Raw genomic sequence first — 9,480 nt, forward strand, 5'->3', positions numbered from 1 at the left:
CAACCGTTCCTGACACAGCGGTCCCAGGGAGTGAGTCCTGGTCCTTTGTTCAGTGAGATTTTATAGGTTTTGGGGGGATACTCTATGTGTCACAACATCACACAGCAAATCATTTCACACTGCGGGAGAGTCAAACAACAACTCTTAACATTGATTAGCACATTCACTAGTGGGAACAAGTTGGGTAGGGGTGATTGGTTAGTACAATAGGGGGATTCCTTTGAACTGATTGGTTTAGGCCATGAGGGGTATGTGCTAAACCACATGGTTTCCCAACATGTTATCAACCACCATGAACTACTGGAGGGTCATCTGGCATCCCAGGTATTTTCCCTGTCTCATGCTGATTGGTGGTTGCTAGGGGGTTGCTATGGGTCCTCATCTAGCCTGACTGAGTCAGGGACACCTGGCACCGCAGATCTCTCCTGTTATTTACAGACAGACAACTCAGCAGGGTGGGTATGTGCCTAGGAGTGCTCTGAGGGTTTTTCCAAGGTCAAGGGTCATGCCCCTTCCTTGGACAGGCCTTGAGGTAGAAGCTGCTGTTATTTATTTATTTTCCAAAAATGGAGTCACATCAGTTTCTCAGGAGACAGAAGGAAGGACAGTGTGGAGGTCTCGAGGCTCAGGATGGGATTGACACGGACAGGGCCTAAAGAGACAAGTCTTAAATTCTTCACATTTTTCATTTGCCTGGACCAAGAAATCTTTGAAGGAAGCAATTTTGAAATCTTAGTTTCTTTAGGAAGCTTCCACATGACAATGAAAAACAAATGGAAATGATTAGATGATGGAGTTTGGTTGCCTTTTGGGTCTGAGTCCCTTTTTGAGTGGTGGGGTTGTTGCTGGGGATCAAACCCAGGGCTTCCCTATGCTAAGCTGCGCTCTGCTAAGTGTGCTCTGCCACTGAGCTCCACCTCCAGCCTGTCCCCTTTTCATTCTAAGTTCCCCAAAATGGTTCAAGTAATTCTAAGAGCCCATTGAAATTCTAAAGTCTCTGGGTAAAATTACAGTATTTAGAAAGATAAGCTCAGAAAATAGTTATGTTGTAAACACACGCAGAAGACGACGACCAACCTCAAACTGAGACAAGCTCAACAGTCACAGTCAGGTTGCTTTGGAGAACCAGTCTAATGATTGGCTCTCTCCCATTGCAGATCCATCAATTAATTATTCATCTCCTGGAGAATAAAAGGCTTGGAGAGAAGATATTTCCCAGAACCAGGCTCTCAGGTAAAATCAAGATAAGACTTGGGAAACTGAGGTTTTCATAGGTTAAACTAAGACAAAAACGTACCTATTAGGATGCCATCTCACCAACCTTCTCAACTTGTCGGCCCTCCCGGCCAGCCCGAGAGCAGAATTATCAGACCTATGTTCGTCCTCTGTCTTATGAACTTTCTCTTATAGGCTCACAAAAAGTGACGGCAGTGGGCTCCGTGGTGCATCCCTGTAATCCCAGCAGCTCAGGAAGCTGAGGCAGCAGGATTGCAAGTTCAAGGCCAGCCCAGGCAACTTAGCAAGACCCTGTCTCAAAATAAAATTTTAAGAAGATCTGGGATGTAACTCAGAGGCAGAGCACTCCTGGGTCAATCACAGTACTATAAAAAAGAAAAAGAAAAAAAAAGGTGACAAAATAGTAATAACACAGTAAAATTGTCAGTAACAAGGAAGATGTCCACCAAGGAGAAAAAGTTCAAATAGGGTCCTAATTAGAATAAGATACGCTCCTTGGGGCTGGAGCTGGGGCTCAGAGGTAGAGCGCTTGCCTAGCATGTGTGAGGCACTGGGTTTGATTCTCAGCACCACATATAAGCAAATAAATAAATAAAGGTCCATCAGTAACTAATACAAATATTTTTTTTAAAAAAAGATATACTCCTTGCTTGTATAATTCTATAAAAAATCATCCTGCTGTCATATATAACTAAAAACAGCCAAGAAAATAAAACTTCTAAAACTGTTTTCTCATTCCAATGAGACAAAATAAGCTCAACATTTAGGAACTCAACAAGAAATCAGAGTTACAGTCCACTGAAAGACAGAGGTGACTGTCAAGGTTGGAAATGCTCCTAAGCAACAGAGACCTTGGGAGCACACATTTGCTTCCTGGTTGAGAGTTTGAAATTCTGCTGGAAACTCTAGAATTATTGAATGGCAGTCTTGAAATGACCACCAGAAAACATGTTAACCAAACTTGAGGATCACAAGTTCAAAGCCAGCCTCAGTAACTTGGCGAGACCCTCAGCAACTTAGTGAGACCCTGACTCAAAATAAAAAATTAGGGCTGAGGTTGTAGCTCAATGGTAGAGCACTTGCCTAGCATGTGTGAGGCACTATGCTTGATTCTCAGCACCGCATACAAATAAATAAAATAAAGGTCCATCAGCAACTAAATAAATATTTTAAAAAATAGAAATTAAAAATGTCTAGGGGGGCCGGGGTTGTGGCTCAGCAGTAGAGCACTCACCTAGCACTGCGAGGCCCTGGGTTTGATCCTCAGCATCACATATAAATAAATAAATAAAATAAAGGTATTGTGTCCAAGTACAACTGAAAAATAAATATTAAAAAATGTCTAGGGATAGGGTTCTAGCTAGCAGGAAAACAGGTTAGGGAGAGAGGTGGGGCAGGGAGTGGAGGGACACAGAAGGAGGGACGGAGTAGAGTCTCCAGGCTCAGGATGGGATTGGTGCAGACAGGGCCAAAAAGAGACAAGTCTTAAATTTTTCACATTTTTCATTTGCCTGGACCAAGAAATCTTTGAAGGAAGCAATTTTGAAATCTTCATTTCTTTTGGAAGCTTCCACATAACAATGAAAAACAAATGGAAATGATTAGATGATGGAGTTTGGTTCTCTTTTGAGTCTGAGTTCCTGGATTTGATTTGATTCCTGAAGCACCCTGATTTAGTCCACAGTAAAAAAAGAAAAAGAAAGAAAAACGCCCTAGTCTTGGCTGGGGATGCAGCTCAGAGGCAGAGCCCTACCTAGCCTGTGGAGGGCTCTAGGTTTGATCCCAGCACTGCACAAGAGGGGCGGTGGGGAGGAAGAAGGAAAGTGGAAGGCTTTTATCAAGTATGATCAGGGAAGGGAAGAGGCTAACTTACGTCTTAAACATACAATATGGTGACTGAGCATGTAGCTCAAGTGGTACAGCATTTGCCTAGCATGTGTGAGGCCCTGGGTTTGGTCCTCAGTGCAGCAACAACAAAGCAAAAAGAGAAAAAAAAAAAAAATCCTGGACTGGAGATATAGCTCTGTTGGTAAAGTGCTTGCCTTGCATGCACAAGGCCCTGGATTCAATCCCAGCACCACCAAAAGAAAAAAAAAAAAATCCTACAGTATGGTCAAGTCTTTCTATAGGACTTTAAAGAAGATCTAAATAAACAAGATTACTGGTGGAATAATTAATATCATAGAGATGTCAATTCCCCAAAACAATTTCCAGAGTGAGTGCAACTCCTGAGTTTTGACAGAGCTTCTAATGAAATTTAGCAAGTTTCATTCCAGCTGAGTCTAAAGTGGATATGGAAGAACAGAGGGCCACGATTACTCAAGACGCTCCTTAGCGGGAGTGTGGTGTTGGACAGGGACAGACACGTGAACAAAGGGAACCAAGGACGGTGCCCAAATGGACCTGTGCACTCCGATATAACGCTTTTATAGCACTCATGTGCACGGGCACTTAGCATGTGTCACCCCAGACAACCCTCAGGACAATCCTGTAAGCAGGCTTCTTGGCTGCTAAATGCCACAGTTTGGTCCCCCTGCAGAGACCCTGTGCTGCCTGGGAGAGTGACAAAACCAGACATCAGAGCTCAGCCTGAGGCCGACACACCTGAGCTAGTGGATTAGGATGCAGCCTCTCAGAGCACTCCAGCCTTGCAGGGTCTCCTAGGACTCCCTCCCTGTCCCTCAGTCCCCTCGGAGGGTGCGCCTGCCAGTGAGAAGTAATGGTGGACTATCAGCCACCACCTCCCAGGAGACTGCGGGCTCAGAATAAGCTTTTTTTTTTTTTTAACAAGCAAAGTCATTGAATTTTACTAGGTGACATCAGTGTTGCTTTTTTTTTAACCATGGTGAATATACATAACATAAAATGTATATATAAATTTTACCATATTTTTCAAATTTTTAAAATCTAAACAATTTTTGTTTTCACCTAGATCTATTTTTAAACTGAAAAATTATACATATCAGTGGGAAACTTTACTTTTGTTTTGTTTTTTGCAGTACTGCGCATTGAACCCAGGGGCACTTTATCACTGAGCTACATCCCCAGTCCTCTTTACTGTTTATTTTGAGACAGGGTCTTACTATTTGCCAAGTCTTATGATCCTCAGCCTCCCCAGGTGCTGGGATTACAGGTGTTTGTCACCACATAAGGCCAACATTTGATGTTCTGATGAATGTATACATTGTGTAGTATTTGAATTCGGTTAAATGTGACTATTTCCTCTAATATATATCATTTCTTTATTGTAAAAACTTTCAAAATTCTTTCTTCTAGCTTTTTGAAATATAGACTATATTATTGTTATTTATGATCACCCTCCTCTGCAATAGCACACGAGAGCTTCTTGCTCCTAACTGTGACATTGAACAACCTACCTCACCTCCACCCTTCCCAGCCTCTGGCAACCACCACTCTGCTCTCACCTTTTCTATAAGGTCAACATTTTTTTTTTTTTAGATTCTACATATTAGTGAGCTCATGTGTCACATTTGTCTTTCTGTGCCTGTCTTATTTCACGTTATGTAATGATCTCTAGTTCCATCCACGTTGTTGCAAACAACAGGATTTCATCTTTTTTATGACTGAATAATATTCCACTGTATGTATATACCACATTTTCTTTATCCATTCATTCACTGATGGACACTTAGGCTGTTTCCATTTCTTAACTGTTGTGAATGGTGCTGCATGAACATGAGAATGCAGATGTCTCTTTGCCATACTGACTTCATTTCCTTTGGACATACACCCAGGAGTGGGACTGCTGGGGATGTAGCTCAGGGATAGACAGAGTGTTTGCCTAGCATGCACAAGGCCCTGGGTTCTAGAGCCAGCACTGGCGGGGGGGCGGGGAATAACCCATAAGATGAATGCTTTTTATCTTCCAAAAAACTGTTAGCAAAGATGCATTTAAGTCACAATATGACAATGTTCCCAACTGCTCCTGAGCATATGGGCTTGCACATGCAAGCACCCTACCCCTCAGATACAACCCAGTCGTATTTTATGTCTTATATTTTCATCAAAAGCTTGAAGGAGCTGATTTTGCTCATTTAATTGATAGACACTGTTCACCATAGACTCTAATTGGCAAAGCCAGTCCTTATTGTCAAATCCATCAGTGGAATCAGACTTCGTTTTTGTCAGAAATTTTGCTTCAGTTTTCAATACAAATCCCCATGAAAATCTACATGAGCCCAAATTGTTCATCTCCAAAGCAATTGCTTGGCTCCTAACAGAAAATCTGTACCAGACCAGTAGACCACGGCTGTAGGATGGATGGGTTGAAGGTGTCCTTAATTCAAATAAGATGTCCTATTCTTCCTGCATCTGGGTCCCATCTCCTGTGACCAGGGCCAGGCCCCATCATCAGTCATGGTGAGAGGGGGGCCTTTCTCTTGTGGAGTCAAAGGGGGTTGTGACGGGGGAGTGGAGGAACCAAGGTCCCAGAGGGCAGGATCTAGGAGTCATGGTCTTCCTCCCTCCCTCCGCCAGGAGGCCCGGGGAAGCCATCTCAAAGGACATGGCGCTTAAGTCTCCTAAGCCTGCTCTTCACCCATCTTCATGGTTTTAGTAAATGACCCAGCCTCTTGACAGTTCCTCCGCAAGAACCCAGGGGTTGTCCTTGCTCCCTGTTCTTAACCTCACATGCATTATTCTATTACATCCCAGATCAGTCCACAGCTGGTCACTGCCCGCTCCCCCACAATCACCTCAGTGCAGGCTACCAACGATCACTATTGCCTAGAGTCAGCACAGAAGGACCAGGTCAGACGGAGGATCAGCCAAAAGCCTTTATTCAGGAGCAGAGTCATGCCTCTGGTAGACCCGCCATCCTGGTGGAAGATGAGTCACTGAACAAAGGAGGGGACTGGGATTACATAGGTTATGCCGAGAGGTGACTTATTTAGTGAGCATGTCAGCTTGGGCACTCAGGAATACTGGGGTCAGTTTGACTGGGTGAAATGGGAGTGGGGTCTGGGGTCAGCGGTCAGTCTCTGGGAGTTATCTTATTGGACCGGGTGGAGGGCCTGGGGAAAGGATTTGTTTAGGGAAGGATCTATGCTTTGGCCTCTTCCCAGAGGCTGCCTTTCTAGGTTTGATGGACACCTCCTCCCTAGGGCTTTGTCACCGGGAAAGAATGTACTGGGAAGGGGATCAATGCTCTCCATGTCCGGCTTTCCTTCTCACTCCCCTTTTCCCAGGCCTGACTATTTTGGGGTTAATACTCAGCACTATATAAAATAAATGAATAAATAAAATAAAGGTATTTTGTCTACCCACAACTAAACAAAATTTTTAAAGTGTGTTGCTAAGTATGGGTTTTATTGATGTCTTTTATCACATAGAAGAAGTTTCCTTCTATTCCTACTCTGTCAAGTAATTTTTTTTTATCATGAAAGTTGGATTTTGTCAAATGATTATTCTGCAGCTATTAAGATAATTGGGAGATTCCCCCCATATTTAAAAATTGAGATATAATTTACAAGCCATAAAATTCACCCTTCTAATGTATACAATTTAGTAGTTTTAAGTATATTTATAAAGTTGTGCAACCATCTTGTCTATGTAATTCCTGTACGTTTGCATTCCCCTGGGAAGGAATCTATTACTCTTTGTCAACATTCCCCATTTTCTTTTTTCCCAAATGGCTGGCAACCATTAGTCCACCATCTCTGTAGACTTACCTACTCTGGATATTTCACATAAATGGAAACATATAGTATGTTGTCTTTTGTATTTGACCTCTTTCACTTACCATGCTTCCAAGGTTCATCCATCTAGCAACATGTATCAGAAATTCATTCATTTTTATTATTGAATACTATTCCATTGCCTAACACGGAGCTTCATGTGTTCATCCCATTAGTTGCTGAACATTTCAGTTGTTTCCATTCTTTGGCTACTATAAACAGTTTTTCTCTACACTTCCACAGCTGAGTTTTTGCATGAATGTGTTTTCAATTCTGCTGGGTATATACATAGGAGTGAAATTGCAGGTTCATATAATGACTGTGTGTTTATCTTTTGAGGGACTGCCAAACTGTTTTCCAAAGTGGCTGCACCATTTTAAATTGATACTAGCAATGTATGAGCGCCCCCAATTCTTGACATCCTCATCAAATCATGGGATTGTTGTCCTCTATTCTATTGCTATGTTGAATGACGAATTTTCTGATGCTAAACCAACTTTGCATTCCTGCAATAAATCACACTTCACTGTGGTGTATAATCCTGCCGCAGTCTGGCTGGGCACAAAATAACTGAGCCGCCACCAAGCCTTGTAGGTTCAAACAGCAACTCTTTATTCCCGAACTCTCACCGGCACTCTACACGCACTTCCCGGGAACACACTCCCTCCACCGGGCTCCGTGCGCCAATTCTCCAGCGAGAACTCCACAGGAACTCCAAAGTAGCGGGGCGCCCGAGGCAGCAGGATGCGCCCTAATCCCAGCAGGATCTGCCCTAATCCCAGCAGGATCCGCCCTAATCCCTGAGCCGCCCTAATCCCAGTGCAGGGACACCTTTCAACCATTCCCTCTAGCAAAATGCCAGGCGTCATTCCGACTAAACTGTGGCTCTCAACATAATCCTGTTTTTATGTTGTTAAAGTTGATTTGCTAACAGTTTTCTAAAAGGGTTTTTGTATCTATATTCATAAGACATAATCATATATATTCATAAGACATGATCATATATTTTTAAAGGGATGATGGTGAAGCCAGATTTAAAGTTAGGTAGTCAGTGTAGTTAGATAAATCGGGTCTAATGCCGAGTGAAATCTAAAATGGAGGCCATGCTGGCAATGATTCCCGGGAAACGCAGGACAACTCATGGAATGTTAATGAAGTCCTGAAAAGGCCCTAGGCCAAAGTCCACCTCAAAGAAATGTTAATGAACAGCCCCCAGCAAAAAGGTGCTGACTCAGAAGTCCTTCCTGACCAGATTACTTCTTTGGCCCACCTGTGTCCCACCCCTCGGGCCTTCCCACCTACATTCCATTACTGAAAGAACTATAAAAAGGGGAGACAACATCCCTTCCACGGATTCCACCTCTTGGGTCCCCTTCTTCCTCCGGGAGAAGTCTTTTCTGCTGTCCTTTAATAAACTTCTAATTTCTACTCTGAACTTGCCTCGGCGTGCTTCTTTGGTGTTATTCTTCAACATTGGGGAAGCAAGAACTCGTCACCGGTCAACAGCAGTAACAATGGTAGATATCAAATTGCCATAGTGTTTAGATGCCTTTGAATACTTCATAAAAATAATAAAATCTGGGGGCTGGGGATATAGCTCAGTTGGTAGAGTGTTTGTCTTGCATGTACAAGGCCCTGGGTTCAATCCCCAGCACTGCAAAAACAGAGGAAAAAAAAAAAAAGAAATTGCTTTATTTCTGAAAGTCAGTATCTACCCTGTACCAGAAATCACATCTTTTTATAAATTTTGAAATCTATGATGAAATTTTTAGATGTCACCTAAAAAGTGTGTGAGGAGTTTGTCAAAATTATTTTATTTAGTTATTTATCTGCAGCACTGGGGATTGAACCTAGGGTTCGTTTTTTTTTTTTGTTGTTGTTGTTGTTGTTTTTTATCATGGAGCCACACTCCCGGCCCTTCTAATTTTTTATCTTGAGACAGGGTCCCACTAAGCTGCTTAGGGCCTGGCTACATTGCTGAGCTTAGCCTTGAAATTTCCATCTGCCTGCCTCGGCCTCCTGATTCAACAGGATCACATGCATGCAGCACCAGGCCCAGCTTGCAAAATTTTTTGAGGAGAAAAACAGTATGATAAAGCATAGTCAGAGTAACTTTGCGGAGCCAGTGGGGGAGTTCAAAGCTGAAGAGAGAAACAGTATCTTTTGGTGTTTTACAAACCACTACTGGGAACAAGGATGGAAGCAGAGGACCAGTGACAGGCCCTTGTAGTAATAGGACCTATGTGGTGGTGTGGTGGCCGCAGTGCTGGTGGTGAGAAGGGATAGAACATTAATCCGCATGGAGGGTGGAGCCCACTGACTGTTAGACCAGGATGCAAGAAAAGACCACTGACTCCATTTAAAATCAAATTAAAGCAAGCTCATTATTTCTACTGGCCAGGCTGCCTCTCCCTCCCAAAACGGCGGGACCAAGACAGCAACCCCAGCTTTTCTGCAGCCCAGTTTTATAGCCCAGAAAGTTACACAAAGGGGGGTAACAGATAACAGAACTCTGAGGAGCATCACACAAATGGTAGTTTACATTTTT

Source organism: Marmota monax, unplaced genomic scaffold (genome assembly GCF_021218885.2).
Source record: "Marmota monax isolate L192 unplaced genomic scaffold, Marmota_monax_Labrador192_F-V1.1 WCK01_AAM20220418_F8-fsc00024, whole genome shotgun sequence".
Classification (NCBI taxonomy): Eukaryota; Metazoa; Chordata; class Mammalia; order Rodentia; family Sciuridae; genus Marmota; species Marmota monax.